The sequence below is a fragment of the Scyliorhinus torazame genome, chromosome 13 (assembly GCF_047496885.1).
Source record: "Scyliorhinus torazame isolate Kashiwa2021f chromosome 13, sScyTor2.1, whole genome shotgun sequence".
Taxonomy (NCBI): Eukaryota; Metazoa; Chordata; class Chondrichthyes; order Carcharhiniformes; family Scyliorhinidae; genus Scyliorhinus; species Scyliorhinus torazame.
Genome location: NC_092719.1, coordinates 64,213,424 through 64,232,698, shown reverse-complemented (window position 1 = coordinate 64,232,698; position 19,275 = coordinate 64,213,424). Strand labels below are relative to the sequence as shown.

Below are 19,275 nucleotides of genomic sequence, written 5' to 3'. Positions count from 1 at the left end.
AGCTGCGTGAGTCGCTCCAGTGCCATGCTGGCCCCCTGTGGGCCGCAGGATCGCTAATCCTGGGTGCCTGTTGACGCCGTCGTAAAACGCGACGGCGTTTACGATGGCATCAAAACTTAGCCTCAGGATCAAGGAATCCAGCCCAGGGTCTTCCTAACTATCACCTGCTAAGAACCTAAGAAGTAGGGGTTTATCGCTGACCCCCTCCCCTGAGAAATTGAACAAGTCCGGGATGCTAAATTGTACTGGGTGGAGCGGGCCTGCTGGGGTCCCGTCCGACCCCGAAGCACCCTTCTCGGGGGACAGCGGCAGCTGCTGGGATTTCCTCACCATCCTCCCGCCTCTTTTCTTTCGGGGAATGGGCGTGACATCTATGGAAAAGAACCTGGATTGACGCCGTTTGCGGGGGAGAGGGTCACACATCGGGAGATTAATTGGGAAAAAAATTGGGTACTTCACATTTATAAGAAAAACACTCAGGTTAAAGCTTCATTACAGACATCAGGGGCGAAATTCTCCGTTATCGGCGGAAAGTCCGCCGATCGGCGCAAAAAACGGCGCAAATCCGACTTGCGTCACGTCGGAAAAATGGGTCGAAAGTCTCCGGCACGAAATGGGCTAGCAGCGACGTAACGGGATCCGCGCTTGCGCAGTGGTTCACGCCGTGCAGCGTTATACGCGCCGCACGGCGTGACGGCTCATAAGGCCGCGCTGCTCCCCCCCACCCGACCGGAACACCCGACCGCAACACCCGACTGGATGGCTGGCCGCCGCTCAGCCCCGAGGTTCGAGTCACGGGATGTGGAGGCGCTCCTTGACGCGGTGGAGCAGAGGAGGGACGCCCTGTATCCCGGGCACGGCCGCAGAGTTGCCCCACGCCACAGCCGGCGTCTGTGGAGGGAAGTGGCAGAGGCCGTCACCGCTGCGGCCCTGACACCACGGACAGGCACCCAGTGCCACAAGAAGGTGAAAGTCCTCGTCAGAGCAGACAGGGTGAGCCTCCCCCATATCCCCCCTCCCCCATATCACCCCCTCCCCCTTCTCCCCCTCTCCCCCATCTCCCCATATCCCCCCCTCCCCCATATCCCCCCTCCCCCATATCCCCCCTCCCCCATATCCCCCCTTCCCCATATCCCCCCTCCCCCATATCCCCCATATCCCCCCTCCCCCATATCCCCCTCCCCCATATCCCCCTCCCCCATATCCTCCGTATCCCCCCTCCCCCATATCCCCCCTCCCCCATACCCCCCATATCCCTCCTCCCCATATCCCCCATATCCCCCCTCCCCCATATCCCCCCTCCCCCATATCCCCCCTATCCCCCATATCCCCAAGTGAATCCAGCCCTAACCTTAACCTCTGCAAAGCACGCGCAACCGATGGCGTGCATTCATATACCTGCCTAACAGTGTTGCCTTTTACCCCTGCCACCCCCCCCCCCCCCCCCCACAGGAGAAGCGCGCACACAACAATAGGGAGCATGTGAGGACTGGAGGAGGCCCCGCTGATGAGAGGCCACTGACCGAACACGAGGAAAGGGCCCTGGAACTGGCTGGCGGACCTGAGGACCGGGAGGTTGCTGATGCAGAGGTCGGGGGCATAGTAGCAAGTGAGCCACCGACAGCCCGTCCCCATATCCCCCCTCCCCTATGTCCCCCTCCCCCATATCACCTGATCACTGCCTGATGTCTAACCATGCATGCTTCATTGTGTATCGCAGGACCAAACGTACAGGCACCCATCCCCGCAGATGCAGACTGCCCGCAGGATGCCCCTCGGAGACCACAGGAGACAGAGAGACCCGGACCCTCCAGCATGCGACGCCCGCAGGATGCCCCTCGGAGGCCACGGGAGACAGAGAGACCCGGACCCTCCAGCATGCGACGCCCGCAGGATGCCCCTCGCACACCACGGGAGACGGAGAGACCCGAACCCTCCAGCATGCGACGCCCGCAGGATGCCCCTCGCACACCACGGGAGATGGAGAGACCCGCACCCTCCAGCATGCGATGCCCGCAGGATGCCCCTCGGAGGCCACGGGAGACGGAGAGACCTGGAGCAACAGGGAGACGACATCCCCGTCACGTGCGGGAGCGACCACCCACCCAGCGGCGAGGGGGGCAGCCATAGGCCCCCGTCACATCCGAGCCAGGACACCACTACCTAGGACACCACTACCCAGGACACCACTACCCAGGACACCACTACCCGGGACACCACTACCCGGGACACCACTACCCGGGACAGCACTGCCCAGGACACCCCTACCCGGGACAGCACTACCCAGGAAGACGAAATACCGGACAGTGACTCAGAGTGGATGGGTGGAGACGAACCCCCACCCCAAAGTGCCATGGACTCAGAGTGGGACGAAGAGCACGACACAACGCCACTGCTGTCACCAACACCCTCCACCATCGCAGAAACACTCACCTCGGTTGGGCACTTTAGTGATGAGGCATCTGGTACACTCACTGGTGCGCACAACACAGCCGTCCCGGTACAGCAGGTGGAGGTAGGAGCAGCAGAGGGGCCGGGCGGTCGGAGGGCAGCCCAGCCCAAGCGAACATCTGCCGCCCAGATGAATCCCGGGTTCCTGGAGTTACCACACCCACACATAGATCCGATGCAACCACCGACCCGGAGACGAGCGAAGAGGGTGACGGGCGGCTTGCGGCGGCTGCAGTCGCAGGTGGAGGAGTTCACCCGCGTCCAGGAGCTGGGAGTGGTGCCGGTCATGCGTGCCACCCAGGCTGACACCGCACGGGTGGCGTCTGCGGTAGAGGCAATGGGTGCGACGGTGTCAGACATGGGGAACGGTTTGCGAGGCCTGGGGCTTTCCGTGCAGGCGGTGTCTGTGGCCCAGGACATGGCTGCCCTCTCACAGGAGGCCATGAGCCAGTGCCAGCGCCAGATGGCAGAGGCGCTCAACGCCAGAGCCCAGTCTCTGCAGGCCATGGCCCAGTCTCAGCAGGCCATGGCCCAGTCTCTGCAGGCCATCGCTGAGGGCATCGGCGCCAGTGGCCATGTGCGAGCCGGCGTCACACTGTCACAGACAGGGTTTGCCAACCCCCTGGGCTCCATGGCTGCAAACCTGCAGACCCCTGTCGATACCAGCACGGGCCTCCAGGACTGGCAGCGCCAGATGTCGGGGGGGGCGTCAGATGGCCAGTCCATTCACATCCCCCACCCATGTAGAGGACTGGGGGCCATCGGGCACCCCGAGGGAGGAGGAGGTGGTGTGGTCCGTCCCGGCTCCCCCTGTAGGGGAGGTCCCGGTACACCGCGACACCTCGGACTCCCCCCCTTCCGTCCCAGGTGCATCGGGTGGGCAACGGGCAGGACAGGCTGGCAGCTCGCCATCCCAGTCGCCCGGGCCGCAGCTTGGCCCATCTAGGCCAGTACGCCCCAGGAAACGGCCGCCAAAGGGATCCAGTGTCAGAGGGCAGGAATCACAGGAGTCCACCTCCAGTTCTGCTGTACCGTCTGGGGAACCACGTAGACGTAGTCAAAGGGCCCGTAAGGCCAAACAATTAGACACTGAGTAAGTTGGCACGGGTGCAGGGCACAGATGAGTTTTAGGGGCTAGGGCACGTGCATGAACTCCTTTGGTTATTAAAGTCAATGTTACACCTACAGAAGCTGTCTTGATGCTCTGTCCAAAGCGTGCGGGGGTGTCATGTACGTTGAGCGCATGTGTGTGTGTGAGGGGTGGTCTTACCTCAGCCCCAGGTGAGTCTGCCCCGTTCCCCCGGGCCGCCTCAACATCCCCCCGGGCAGAGGACGGGACCGTACGCTGCAGTGTCACAGCCGCATGCAGGGATGGTCCGGGTGGATGGTGGTACTGTGGCCATGGGTCAGACATAGTCCAACGATGTAGAGCCAGGAGCTCACCGCAGGGTTGTCATCATCCTCCATGGACTGCAATAGACACGCGTCCACCGCAACTGTGTGAGACCGGCCCGTTGTGCCGCAGGTGGATCGGCAATGGGGGTGGGGGTGGTGTGCATGCGGGTGGGGTGGGTGGGGTTGGGGAGGGGGCTGAGGGTGCTGGGTGGGTGGATGGGTGGGGGGTGGGGGTGGTCGGCTGTTGCCATGGTGTGCGGTCTGTGGCCATACTACCCGATTCCCACGCCCATCTAGTCAGTGAAGCGGGCGGCTATCAGTCTGTCCCGTGCCCGCTGGGCCAGCCGGTAACGGTGGACAGCCACCCGCCTGTGTCTACCCCGTCTGCCCTGACCATTACCCCCATCCCCCTCATCTGGGGAGGACTGCGACTCTTCCTGCTGCTCCTCCAGTCCGCCCTCCTCTGCCTGCGGCACATCGCCCCTCTGCTGGGCTATATTGTGCAGGACGCTGCACACCACAATGATGCGGCCGACCCTATCTGACCGATACTGGAGGGCGCCCCCAGAGAGGTCCAGGCACCTGAAACGCATCTTCAGCACGCCAAAGCACCTCTCTATCACTCCACTTGTCGCTACATGGGCATCATTGTAGCGGTTCTCCGCCTCATTGCGTGGCCTCCATATAGGCGTCATCAGCCACAATCGCAATGGGTAGCCCGTGTCGCCCAGCAACCAGCCCCTCAGCCGGGGCTGGCGTCCCTCGTACATGCCGGGGATGGATGACCGCGACAACACGTATGAGTCGTGTACACTGCCTGGGTAACGGGCGCAGACATGCAGAATCATCATGCGGTGGTCGCAGACCACCTGTATGTTCATCGAATAGGTCCCCTTCCTATTGGTGAACACGGCCCTGTTATCTGCAGGTGGCCGCACGGCGACGTGCATCCCATCGATCGCGCCCTGGACCATGGGGAACCCGGCCACGGCAGAGAAGCCCACGGCCCGGGCATCTTGGCTGGCCCGGTCCACGGGGAAGCGGATGTAGCGGTGTGCCATGGCATATAGGGCATCTGTCACTGCCCGGATGCACCGATGCACCGATGTCTGCGATATGCCGGACAGGTCCCCACTCGGTGCCTGGAATGACCCCGTTGCATAAAAGTTCAGGGCCACCGTAACCTTGACGGACACGGGGAGAGGGTGTCCCCCGCCAGTGCCACGCGGTGACAGGTGTGCCAGCAGGTGGCAGATGTGTGCCACGGTTTCCCGCCTCATCCGGGGTCTCCTCCTGCATTCGCGGTCCGTGAGGTCCTGGTATGACTGCTGGGGCCGGTACACACGGGGTGCCCTCGGGTGCCTCCGTTGCCGTGGGGCCACGACGTCCTCCTCCCCCTCCTCGTCCTGTCGGTCAGGTGTCCCTCCAGCCTGGGCGGCTGCCGCGTATCCCTCTGCAGCAGCCTGCGCCGCCTCTCTGGCACGCTCCTCCTACTCCTCCTCCTCATCCAGGGCAACATAGACATGAGCGGCTGCCGCCACGGCGGCCAACATCGCTGGATAATCGGAAAACATGACGGCCTGGTTGGGGGGAGGGGAACGACGACATGTCATCATTGCCCATATCCCCTCCTCCCCTCAGCCAGGTGGCATGGACTGCATGGGTCCAACTGTTGGAGGCTGGCACCTGGCCATGTGGACCAACTCACTTGCCCTCGCATACCCCTCCCCGGCACGGACCCCCCCCCCAACCTCCACCCCGGCACGGACCCCCCTCCCAACCTCCACCCCGGCACGGACCCCCCCCCACCTCCACCCCAGCACGGACCCCCCCCCCAACCTCCAACCCGGCACGCACCCCCCCAACCTCCACCCCGGCACGGACCCCCCCCCAACCTCCACCCCGGCACGGACCCCCCATCCCCCTCCCCGGCACGGACCCCCCCCCAACCTCCACCCCGGCACGGACCCCCCCCAACCTCCACCCCGGCACGGACCCCTCCCCAACGTCCACCCCGGCACGGACCCCCCCCCAACCTCCACCCCGGCACGGACCCCCCATCCCCCTCCCCGGCACGGACCCCCCCCCCAACCTCCACCCCGACACGGACCCCCTCCCGGCACTCCCCCGGAGCCCAGCCTACTCTAACCACCCCCCCCCCCCCCCCGCCGCACACACACACACACAACCCGAGACACACCTCTCCTCACGCATTCAGACTGCAGCCACGCCATCGCCTGCCCAGAGCCAACCTCCCAGGCCATCACTCACCTCCATGCTGGTCGGCGTGACCCTGGAGCACCGGGTCACGCCGATGAAAAGGAGGTTTAATTTACGTCGACGTGAACGGTCATCACGTCGACGGGACTTCGGCCCATCCGGAAGGGAGAATATCGGCAGGCCGAAAATCGGCTGCCTTGCGCAGACCCATGACATTCTCCGACGGCAGCGGCGACATTAACGCCCTGCCGACTTTTCTCCCTTCGGAGACTTCGGCAACCGGCGGGGGCGGGATTCACGGCGGCCAACGGCCATTCTCCAACCCGCTGGGGGGTCGGAGAATGACGCCCCAGGCCTGTGTTAAATATTACCTCTTTGAAATGATGCTTTGATGCTTAGAAAACATTGAATAAAGAAGAGGGATGGATTACCTAGCATAGTAATGTCAGTTATCAAAAAATAGACTTCACCCATTTCATAGAATCCCCATAGAATGTAGAATCCCTACAGTGCAGAAGGACGCCATTCGGCCCATCAAGTCTACACCGACATTCTGAAAATAGCACACCACCCAAGCACACTTCCCCACCCTATCCCAATAACCCCTTAACCTAACCTGCACATCCCTGGACACTAAGGGCAATTTAGCATGGCCAATTCACCCAATCTGTACACCTTTGTACTGTGAGAGGAAACTGGAGCTCGCGGAGGAAACCCACGCAGAGTCAGGGAGAAAGTGTTAACTCCATAGAGACACCCAAGGCCAGAATTGAACCCGGGTCCCTGGCGCTGTGAGGAAGTAGTGCTAACCACTGTGTCACGTGCCGCCCATTTCCTACCATTAGGCACTAAAACACGGACTCACAGAAGTAGAACATTGAAGAAAATGAGTCCTGCATAATGAGGTTTATGGTGTGTTAATTTAAATGCACCAAGTGGATTAATGGAGTCCAGTGTTAACCATAGAATTCCTACCGTGCAGAAGGAGGTCATTCAGCCCATCAAATCTGCACCAACCCTCTGAAAGAGCACCCGACTTAGGCCCACCCCCTGCCCTTTCCCCATAACCACACCTAAACCTTTGCACACTAAGGGGCAATTCAGCATGGCCAATCCACCTAAACTGCACATCATTGGATACTAAGAGGCAATTCAACATGGGCTATCCACCTAACGGGGCGGTACAGTAGCACAGTGGTTAACACTGTTGCTTCACAGCACCAGGGTCCCAGCTGCGATTCCCGGCTTGAGTCACTGTCTGTGCGGAGTCTGTACGTTCTCCCTGTGTCTGCGTGGGTTTCCTCCGGGTGCTCCGGTTTCCTCCCACAAGTCCTGAAAGACGTGCTGTTAGGTGAATTGGACATTCTGAATTCTCCCTCTGTGTACCCGAACAGGCGCCGGAATGTGGCAACAAGGGGATTTTCACAGCAACTTCATTGCAGTGTTAATGTAAGCCTACTTGTGACAGTAAATATTATTATTATTATTACCTGCACATCTTTGGACTGTGGGAGGAAGCCGGAGCACCCGAAGGAGGCCCACTCTGACACGGGGAGAAACAGCAAACTCCGCACAGTCACCCGAGGCTGGAATTGAACCCGAGTCCCTGGCGCTGTGAGGCAGAAATGCTAACCACTGTGACACTGTGCAGCCCGCTATGTTGTACAGGTTATTCACATTTTTATCAACTTTTCTTGAAAAGATGGTGTTTAAGATAAAGTGATGACACACATAGCAGCACTGTTGCAGTATTAAGTTGAAGTAAATAGGTGGAAATGGATGGGATAAGGGCAATGATCTGCAGTTTCCTATGTATGCTGGTGACAGAACTTAAGGGACTGGTCTTCCTCACTTTGGCTCACCTTTTGCATGCAAAAGTTCCGATTTTGACTCCAAATAGGATTTTTATGGGGGCTGGAGGCAGAGAGAAAATCATGCAGTCTGCAAACCCAGCTGAGAGATCTCTAGCTCTGACTCCTCAATTTTCACAAAGATCTGCTCTCACATTGCAAAACCATGGTACATTCCTTTTCACTCTAAATCCAATTTTGGGCCCCTTATTTGAGGAGGCATGTAGTTGCATTAGAAGCAATTCAGAGGAGCTTCACTAGATTGAATCCAGAAATGAGGGGTTTGTCTTATGAAGAGAGATTGAGGAGTTTAGGCCTGTGCTCTCTCGAGTGCAGAGGAATGAGAGGAGATCTAATTGAACTATATAAGATGATAAAAGGTATTGACAAAGTCGATGTAGAGCGGATGCTTCCTCTTGTGGGGCAATCTACAATGAAAGGTGTTTAAGGATAAGGGCTAGCAGATTTAAAACAGACATGAAAATAAATTACTTCTTTCAAAGGGCTGTGATCTCAGAGTGCAGTGGATGTCGGGTCATTGAGTAAATTTAAGGAGACAGACAGATTTTTAATTAGTAATGTGTTGGAGGGTTATGGAGAATGGGCAGGAAAGTGGTTTTGAGAGGAGTTCAGCCATGATCGCACTCAATGACGAAGCAGGCTCGAGGGGCTGAATTGCCTACTGCTGCTCCTAGGTCTTATGCTCTTCCTGCAGCCTTGCCTCCAGCTGCAGTTGCATTTACAGGAACCAAAATAGAGCAGAAGGTAATCCCTCTGGAGGTTCCAATTTGTGTTTGGAAGAGATTGAATAGCTCTTGAGAAGAAAGGATAGGCAGTGTTCTGACTGTATCCAGGGGCTAGTTTAGCAGTGGGCTAAACAGCTGGCTTGTAATGCAGAACAAGTCCAGCAGCACGGTTCAATTCCCGTACCGGCCTCCCCGAACAGGCGCCGGAATGGCGACTAGGGGCTTTTCACAGTAACTTCATTGAAGCCTATTTGTGACAATAAGTGATTATTATTATATAAAGGCCTTGTCCAACTGCGCAATATATATTTAAGACCATAAGACCACAAGACATAGGAGCAGAATTAGGCCATTCAGCCCATCGAGTCTGCTCCGCCATTCAATCATGACTGATATTTTTCTCATCCCCATTCTCCTGCCTTCTCCCCATAACCCCATCCCCTTATTGATCGAAAACATATCTATCTCTGTTTTAAAGACACTCAGTGATTTGGCCTCCACAGCCTTCTGCGGCAAAGAGTTCCACAGATTCACCACCCTCTGGCTGAAGAAATTCCTCCTCATTTCTGTTTTAAAGGATCGTCCCTTTAGTCTGAGATTGTGTCCTCTGCTTCTCGTTTTTCTTACAAGTGGAAACATTCTCTATCCAGGCCACGCATATCCTGTCAGTTTCAATAAGATCCCCCCTCATCGTTCTAAACTCCAACGAGTACAGACACAGAGTCCTCAACCATTTCTCATATGACAAGCCCAGACAGGCTTCACAAGGGTGTTGGAGGATGCCTGTTTTAAGTGCCTCCTTCGGAATGGAAGTTGTCCCAAAGCTGTGTCACATCTGGATGCTACTCTCCGAGAACTTGAACCTTAAGGAAAGCTCTTCCCCTGGGAGTGAAGAGCATTATAAACCTTTCAGCGTGCATTCCTTTAAATTTCATATAAATACTTTAAGCTGGTGGTCGGACTTCCTCATGTTTCATGAGGCTAGATGCTGGCATAATTTCAAAGCTGTGTTTATGCCAGCTTTCCATCTGCACGTAAGTGTGTTGTGGTCCCACTTTACCTTGGCAGCCACTATTCCTGGAAGAACACAAGCAGACCAAAGTGCACATTGATTAAACCATCTTCATTGGAAACAGATGGCACAATGAACTTCTTTTGCAGAATTTACCGTTAAGAATAGACCCCACGATAGTGTAACCACAGACACTGCATCGGTGATTTCTTTTTGCCAATGGATGCTGGTCAAGATGAGGTTCTAAGTTGAAATGCTGGTCTGGTTTGTATTTCCTTCAGGTGCTCGGGTTTCCTTCCACAGTTCCCTGCAAGGCGCCATCTTGGTAAAGGAACGGCTAGGACCGGCTTCCCAGATATTTGTTAAACAGCTTTTTGATAATTAAATTGTTGGCTAATGCTCATTAATGAGGTTGCATGACATTTTGGTAGTTAGCATTTCAGTGAATGTTCTCTCCTAATGGTGACTAACTGTATGGGAATAAACAATGTGTGGATGTCAACTCCAAAACTCAAACAGATACTTTCCATTTTATGGTCATTTTATTTTATTCCTCAATGGGTTGTGAGTTTTGCCGGCAAGACTAGCATTTATTGCCCATCCCTAATTGTCCCAATTGCTGTTGGAACCGTGAAGCGAATCTCTGAAACACATCAGGAAAGTGTTCCGGGCCACCTTGTCAGGACTTGACCAATTATCGAGCAACATTTATTCCAGACATTCTCTGAGGACTTCACCTCAAAAGAGCAAGTGCTGTGATTTCCCATCTCATTGTGAAGCCCAAGGAGAAAGGGAGTGCTTGGTCATGGCAATGGGAGGAGGGCATGAGGAGAGGCAGAGCAGCACCCAGATGCTGAAGAGACAAGAGTGTTGGAGGTGTAGGTGGTACCCTTAACTTTCCCTAGGAGGTGTTGACCTTGGGTAGGGTGCTCTTTCCAAGAGCCGGTGCAGACTCGATGGGCCGAATGGCCTCCTTCTGCACTGTAAATTCTATGATAAATTCTACCCATATCTTCAAACTTTTCCACCTTACTTCCTGTTGACTTCAAAATGAAATTTAACTCCATTACCAACATTCCTGACCACCCTTTCAAACTTTGCCCATTATTGAACAATGCTCTCTCCAAGCCTGTCACCGATGAGAGCATTTTTGATCACGATCAGTATCAAAGCAAACCAATTTGCCAACTCCCCGATGCTAACTCCTGGCTCCTCTGAGACTCTACCTGCACGTTGCTTCCTCCACTTACCTTCTCAACAGCTTTTTATTTGCTTCTATTTTGATATTTGCATTCCCATGTTCATGAATTCATAACCCTGATACTCATTTTATACAACACCGATCTTCAAATTCTCAAATCTGACGCAGATAGAACAGAATGTGCACGGCACCTGATTAGCATCATTACAGAAAAAAACTTTTTTTTTTAACACAAGCTTTGACAATTGATTGCAAGGTGCATTTAATCAAGGAAACTCAAAGACCCATGATTGACCCAGAATTGCCTGCAAGCCATGGTTATCTCTACAGTGTGTTCGGCGACAAAAACACTATGTTATGTACACAGGTGGGGAAAAGTTAATTAAGCCATAAAAAAAAGGAGTAGACATTTTGTCTGTTAATTATGACGTCATTGTAAAATAAAAGTGAGAACAGGTTCTGTTATGAGAAGCTGTTGGTCAGGAGTGGTTCCTCCTGGCCAGCACACGTGTGAGATAGTGGTTCCACCTGGCAAGCACACGTGTGAGATAGTGGTTTCTCCTGGCAAGCACACGTGTGAGATAGTGGTTCCTCCTGGCAAGCACACGTGTGAGATAGTGGTTCCTGCTGGCAAGCACACGTGTGAGAGAGTGGTTCCTCCTGGCAAGCACACGTGTGAGATAGTGGTTCCTCCTGGCAAGCACACGTGTGAAATAGTGGTTCCTCCTGGCAAGCACACGTGTGAGATAGTGGTTTCTCCTGGCAAGCACACGTGTGAGATAGTGGTTCCTCCTGGCAAGCACACGTGTGAGATAGTGGTTCCTCCTGGCAAGCACACGTGTGAGATAGTGGTCCTGCAGTTTGTGGGGTGACAGAAATTCATAAACTGCAGGCCCGAGATTAGAACTCCCTGTCAAACCCACACCTGTCAAGTTTGCCCAATGGCAGAGTCATTGCTAAGTCAAACTCGGTGAATATATTTCAGCTGCAAGGGGTATGTCAGTATCCACGTATTGTACTATGATTCAGCTCATAATTAAAATAGTTGCAATAGGTTAGGCAGGAACTTCGTAATAAAAATTTGCCGACAACTTGATGAGGTGTCTCATTGAATCATACAATGTTGCAGCAATCATGCCTATTGTTTAAATGTCTGATTTAATTAGCTGAGTAATTAAATTATTTGCCAAATAATAATACCTATTAAATTAAGTTGTTATTTACTATAACTAATATAACTAACTATTCAATTCAGGGGCACGCCTATTGATCAGAGTGAATTCATACAGTGAAAGACTGTTCATTAATGTTCCTTACTCACCTGTTGAAGAGTCCTTCCTGTTATTTCCTTTGTTCCCGTTTCTTTCATTTTCTTTTTATTATTTTGGTCCGTGGATGTGCTGTTAAATTAAGCAGAAGATTTAAAGTTGAAGCAGCCTGCACGTCAGAACACAATGGCCGGGATTCTCCGAGCCTCCGCGCCGAAATGGCATTCGGCGCGGGGGCGGAGAATGGAGCCTCAGACCCACGATCGGGTCCGATGCCGGGACGCGATTCTCCGGCGACTCTGGGTGTTTACGCCGGCGTCAACACTTAGCTGCATTTTTAGGGAATCCCGGCCTATGTTCCCAGGTTTTGTATTTTGGAAAGCAGAAGCCAGACTCGTTGTCACCGGGTAGGAATCGGTTGTGGAGGGGCTCGATTCGATTGGTTAACTGGCAACTGGTCAATTGGCCAGGGACAGTGTTCTGCCTGACAACGGTCACTGATTGGTTCCTGCGTGATGGCTTCTGACAGAACTGGAAGAGTGTTTAGACCTTGGAAGTGAAAGGAATTCTCTCTCTCCTGCCTGCTGAAGTGAAAGACAGCTATTCAATCTGGACAGGCACAGCGCTGCAGTGGTCAGAAGCGATATTGCAGTGGGGTTAACTAACAGGAACTTTGAAAAGGTAAGTCCCGGGGCGGGAGGGTTGGGAACACCTGGGAAGGTGGGGGGGCGCGGGGGGAGAGGTGTTTGGAGGGGGCTGATTATGGTGTCGTGGGATAAGTCAGTGAGGGGAAGATTTTTCAGAGCTCCAAAATCCCTTCAGTGTGAGATGCCCCCCACTTCCCACCCTACCCACACCTCTCAGCCTAAAAACTGAAGCTGGGTGGAATAGTGGCCATTTAAGGGCCTTAATAGGTGAAAGGCGAGGTTTCCTGCCCAAGGCCTTGCCCGAGGCCCTGCCCGCCCAAACGTGAAATTGGGTTTGGACGGGCATGTTCCCGGTGGGAATCTGGTCTATTCAATTTTTTGCTCCCCCTGCCTCAGAAACCACCTTAGGAGGAGCATAAAATTCTCTCCCACCAGTACTGCATTGACCCTGAGCCCAGCCTCCTCCATTGAGACAGTGGTGACTCTGATGCAGCTTCAAGAGCGGAATCAGGGGTTACACTCTGGCCTGCAATCCAACACACCTCAGGAGGTCACTGCAAGTGTGAGAGATGGATGTGGCACCTAGTCTTTCAGCTGGGTGTCTATCCATCAACGGTGAGCAGGGAGGTCCAAACCTACCTCACGCTGGCAGACAAGGTGCCTCCAACGCTGCTACCATAGAGCCGGGGGGGGGGGGAGCGGGGGAGAGGAGGGGTGCGGGAGGGGATAACAAGCCATAGCACCCACAGAGATAAGTTTAAGGCACCTTGAGCACAACAGGGGTTTTTTCAGGGTGGCATTATTTACGTTAAATATTTTGAAATGTGTACAGTTTGGACTGAGTGTATTTTTTATTTTGATGCATTAAAAATGGCATAAACATTGGGCGTGATTCAATGGAAAAATAACCTGTCTGGTTTTAGGCGCATTTAATGGGGTTTTCTCAACAGCTGCAGCAGTGAGAAACATCCCGTATTCAGCAGCACTTTGCCTTTTATTGGCCTCGGGTAGTTTCTCTCTGCCGAGGCTGCACTTGAATCATTTTCTTGCAGATCGGGATCTGGCTGCCCCGATTTCCCCCCACCCTGTCCCCTCCCCCAAACCTCAGGAAGGCCTCGATAACACCACCTCACCACCTCACCACCAGCCCCCCACTCCTCTCCTTCCCCACCTGGTAAGGCCACCCAGCCAGATCCGTGGCAGTGTCAACTGGCACCCTGGCACTGCCCCTGGCCGCCTGACAGTGCTAGTCAGCCACCCTGGCAGTGCCGATATGCTCGTGTGCCAGAGGGAGTGCCAGGGTGCCAGCCTGCCCTGCGCCTGGGGGTCCCTAATGACCTGGGAGGACCCCCACAGTTGTCATTACGACTGGTCCATGTTCGTGGAAACCAGTACTAAAATGCACCCTGGCGAGGTCTCCCAGGCACGGCTGTTAGGTCCCAGGCGCTGGGAGAATCCCACAAATGCATATTTGAATGTGCCAATATTGCAGGTGTGCACAGTAACATCAGAATGCATGCCCAATGTCATTTTATGTAATCTTGGGCGAAATTCTCCCCCAATGGCGCGATGTCCGCCGACTGGCGCCAAAAACGGCGCCAACCAGACGGGCATCACGCCGGCCCAAAGTTGCGGAATGCTCCCAACATTGAGGGGCTAGGCCGACGCCGGAGGGATTTCCGCCCCACCAGCTGGCGGAAATGGCGTTTGTTGCCCCGCCAGCTGGCGGAAATGGCGTTTGTTGCCCCGCCAGCTGCCGCGGAAATGCGGCGCATGCGCGGGAACTTCAGCGGCCGCCGACAGTTTCCCGCGCATGCGCAGTGGGGAGAGTCTCTTCCGCCACGCCATGGTGGAGGCCGTGGCGGAGGCGGAAGGGAAAGAGTGCCCCCACGGCACAGGCCCGCCCGCGGGTCGGTGGGCCCCGATCGCGTGCCAGGCCACCGTGGGGGCACCCCCCGGGGTCACATCGCCCCGCGCCCCCCCCCCCCCCAGGACCCCGGAGCCCACCCACGCCGCCTGGTCCCGCCGGTAAATACCAGCTTTGATTTACGCCGGCGGGACAAGCAATTTCTGGGCGGGACTTCGGCCCATCTGGGCCGGAGAATTGATCGGGGGGTCCCGCCAGCCGGCGCGGCCCGATTCCCGCCCCCGCTCAATCTCCGGTACCGGAGACTTCGGCGGGGGCGGGATTCACGGCGGCCAACGGCCATTCTCCGACCCGGCGGGGGGTCGGAGAATGACGTCCCTTGGGCGAAATTCTCCCCCAACGGCGCGATGTCCGCCGCTTGGCGCCAAAAACGGTGCCAATCAGACGGGCATCGCGCCGGCCCAAAGGTGTGGAATGCTCCACATCTTTGGGGGCCTAGCCCCAACATTGAGGGGCTGCCCGCCCAAACGTGATTTACGCCGGCGGGACAGGCAATTTCTGGACGGGACTTCGGCCCATCTGGGCCGGAGAATTAAGCGGGGGGTCCCGCCAACCGGAGCGGCCCGATTCCCGCCCCTGCCCAATCTCCGGTACTGGAGACTTCGGTGGGGGTGGGGGCGGGATTCATTGCGGCCAACGGCCATTCTCCGACCCGGCGGGATGAATGACGCCCCTTGTGTTTGAGCCGTGTGCACAACCAACCTCGGAATTTAAATTTCAGGATTCATCCCCAATATGCAGAGAGATGGTGGGGACCTATCCTCACCAACTCCGACATGCCCGCTGCGATTTAACACTCAAATGAGCGTTAATTGGCAGCATGTGGGAGTTTGGTTCACATTTGGAAGGAAGTTCCATCTTGGACAGCTATTGGCCAATCAGATAGGCTGAAAGCTCTCCAGTCCACCCAGGTACAGTGCTGCACAGGCTGCAACAGGTACTGCAGCGCCCTGCCTGGGCCAAAGCCTCAAGGCAAGGACCCGTGTGAGGTAAGTGGCAGATGTCCCAGTGAGGGGAAGGAGATAGGTTGAGTAGGGAGGGAGGTCCAGAGGTGTCCAGTGTGTGAGGGGAACAGCTCCCCCTCCACCCCGGTCAGAAGAGCTCTTTCACTGGAGGTGCCCCCACCCCAATCCACCCCACCCTGAAGTACCCATCACCCTCTTGCCTAAAAATCAAGGCTGGGCGGGAAAAGGTCCTTAAGTGGCCTTAATAGGAGCAAAGGCAGCAGGCTTCCCAGCCCCACTGTAAAATCACGTCTGGGGCAGTGTGGGCAGGATCCCGGAGGGAATCCCATTGGTGTAATTTCATGCTCCTCCATCACCTTAAAACCCACTGGGGTGGAATGAAAAATATGTGTGCGCGTCCAATACTTCAGAGGTACAGCTTCATAACAGAACCCCACTCTCTCTCGGGAAGCATCTCTCTGTGAAGAAAAGTACTCCTAAATGGAGAGCATTTTTCTCCGTTTACCGAGGTAGCAAAGCCAGGATTCCCAAGCTGACAGACTTGGCCTTTTTGTTCACTAGCCTGACGAGCGTACATTTACTGGAACTTTGCCAGAATTCCTTCAACACTAAGGGATGCTTCCATGCTTCACAACTCTGCTCCTCGGACTCTGAGATTAACACTGGCAGATGGTACAACATCAGTGGTACTTGTTCGCTGAGAACAGAAGGAGATCCTGTTTTTACTTTTAACTTCTAACAGCTGCCCGTGAGAGGAAATCATTATTCCTCTTTTCTGGCTGCACTTGGGTCTGACATCCAAAGATTAAATCCCATGCCACCCAGCCACTGACTTCAAAAAGCAGAGATTAATACATAGAATGTATTATGCTGGAGGTTTCTGTATTTTCACACATTATACTGACTCCAGGACTTGATCAATTGTAAATAGTAAAAGTTTCCTCATAGGTGAACTCGATACTGATTTGACAACCCGCCATCTTGTAAATATGGGGAGGATCTGAAGTGCATCAGACAGCATCCCTGCCACTGAGCCAGAAGCTTTGTGTTTGTCAGCCACCCCATCATCTGATGGCCATGGATGATGTATTTATAATATGGCCAAGCAGATTGGTTATCGAACTGTAAATCCTTCCACTGCGCCTCTGGTAGGCGGTAAGATCAGAACAATCTCTTGGTCAGCCATGCTTGGTTCGGAGATGTGTCTTTCAAACTATAGCCTCTGGCAACGTATTCCAGGAAAAACTAGATATGGAAACAGTTATAAGCACATGCTCCATCTGCCCCATGCATCACTAGACATGGGCAACTACTACCTCCAAGGGCGGAATAATTATGTGGCAGGGGCAGGAACGTGATGCGATGCCATGGAGGCAGTTGGGAATCCACTCTGTATCTTCCAGCTAAAATCTCATTAATTCTGCACCTGGGAGATTAAACACCATATTCCGTGGCAGGGTGATGATACAAGTCCGGGCATCAAATCTGTGTGCCATATTGAAAAGCTACCTGATGTCACTGACTCATCATTGAAGATAGACGATGGATCTCCAAGAACACTCTGAAGCTGGAAGGTGGACCTCCTTGATGATACTGCAGCTGGAAGATCCAGCCGATAGATGCTCTTTCCACCCTCTGCAGTGGTGGTCTCTGGTCCATGATTGCTGCCGGCCTCTGCCCTGACCTCTGGAGGCAGCTCCATGCATTTTGCAAGTGAGTCCCAACCTCTGCACATCACGTTGTTCCAGATGCATTCCGGACCAGCGCGCTTTCCCACTGGCTTCACGAAGAATCAAAAGTGGAGGGGGAATATTCTGGTGGGGCCTTCATCGGAATCCCATTAGCATGATGCGAATCGGTTTCACACCGGCTTCCACTGGATTTCCCGATCCGCCATGGGAGAATTGTGCCCTTAATCTTCCTTAAATTCCGTGTTGCTGCACCTAAACTGCTTTTAAAAAATCAACTGTTTAATGTTATGGGATTATTGGTTTGATTCGATCAATGGGGAGGGAGTTGCCCTGGGAGTCCTCAACATTGATGCTGTACCTCAGTAAGCATCATGGCAACAGGTCAAAACATGGGCAAGGAAACCCGCTGCTGATTACCATTTCCCCCACAGCTGATAAATCAGTACTCCTCCATGAACACCACTTTGAGGAAGTACTGAGGGTGGCAAGGATGCAGAATATACTCTGGGTGGGGGATTTAATGTCCAAAACCAAAAGTGGCTCAGCAGTTCCATCACAGACAGAGTTAGCTGGATCCCAAAGGACACAGCTGCTGGACTGGGACTGAGGCAGGTGGTTTTGGAACCAAAGGGGAAAAACATACTTGACCTCATCCTGGCTGCCGCAGATGGGTCTGTCTATTGCAGCATTGCTAAGAGTGACCACTGCACAGTCCTTGGAAGACGAAGCCCTGTCTTCACAATGCGAAAACTTTCATCATGTTATGTGGCACTATCACCATGTTAAATGAGATAGACTTCAAACAGATATAGAAACACAAGACTGGGCATCCAGGAGGCACTGTGTAGGCCATCAGCAGCAAGAAAATTGTACTCAACCACAATCTGTAACCTCATAGCCCGGCACACCTCCTATTCTACCATGACCACCCCGTCACAAGATCAACTCTGGTTCACTGAACAGCGCAGGAGGACATGCCAGGAGTAGCAACTTGGTAAAGCTACAACATAGTACTATTTGCAAGCCAAAGAGCGAAAACAGCAAGTAATAGACAGAGTTAAGCGATCCCACAACCAACGGATCAGATCTGGGCTCTGCAGCCCTGCCATATCCAGCTGTGAATGGTGGTGGACAATTAACTAACTCTCTTGAACAGGAGGCTCCACAAATATCCCCATTCTCAATCGCGGAGGAGCCCAGCGCATCAGTGCAAATATAAGGCTTAAGCATTCACAACAATCTTCAGGCAGAAATGCCGAGTGGGTGATTAATCCCAGCTTCTTCTGGAGATCTCCAGCATCACAGATGGTCAGTCTTCAGCCAATTTGGTTTACTCCAAATGATACCAAGAAACTGCTGAATGCACTAATTACTGCAAAGGCTACGGGCCCTGACAATAATTCAGCAATAGTATTGAAGACATGTAGACTCCAGGGGTGGGATTCCCTGACCCCCCCGCCGGGTGGGAGAATCGCCGGGGGTCGGCGCGAATCCGCCCCCGCCGTCCTCCCAATTCTCCTGTCCCCCAAATACCGGCGTGGCGTGAGTCGCGCCACCCGCCTCGGAGAATGGCGGGGTCCGGAGCGACTCAATGGGCCCTGGGACTGTCCAGATTCTTCGGCCCGCGATGGTCCGAAGTCCCGCCCGTTCTATGCCGGTCCCGCCGGCGTAAATTGGAGTTGGTCCCTTACTGGCGGGACCTTGTGGCGCGGGCGGGCTCCGGGTTTCTTGGGGGGTCGTGGGGGGATCTGGCCCCGGGCGGTGCCCCCAAAGTGGCCTGGCCCGCGTTCGGGGCCCACCGATCCACGGGCGGGCCTGTGCCGTGGGGGCACTCTATTCGTTCCGCACAGGAGGCCGTGGTCATCCGCCATTCCCGGTGCGGAAGTGACTCCATGTGCGCAT

At 54.6% G+C, this 19,275-nt stretch overlaps 1 long non-coding RNA gene across 1 annotated transcript in view; it reads right to left on the bottom strand.

Annotated features, from left to right (window-relative positions):
* LOC140387703 (uncharacterized) overlaps positions 1–19,275 on the bottom strand; it is a 145,504-nt gene that overhangs the window by 40,056 nt on the left and 86,173 nt on the right. The window contains exon 2 of the long non-coding RNA XR_011933963.1: positions 12,197–12,275. This is a non-coding gene — a long non-coding RNA (uncharacterized lncRNA). The remainder of the gene's footprint in view (positions 1–12,196; positions 12,276–19,275) is intronic.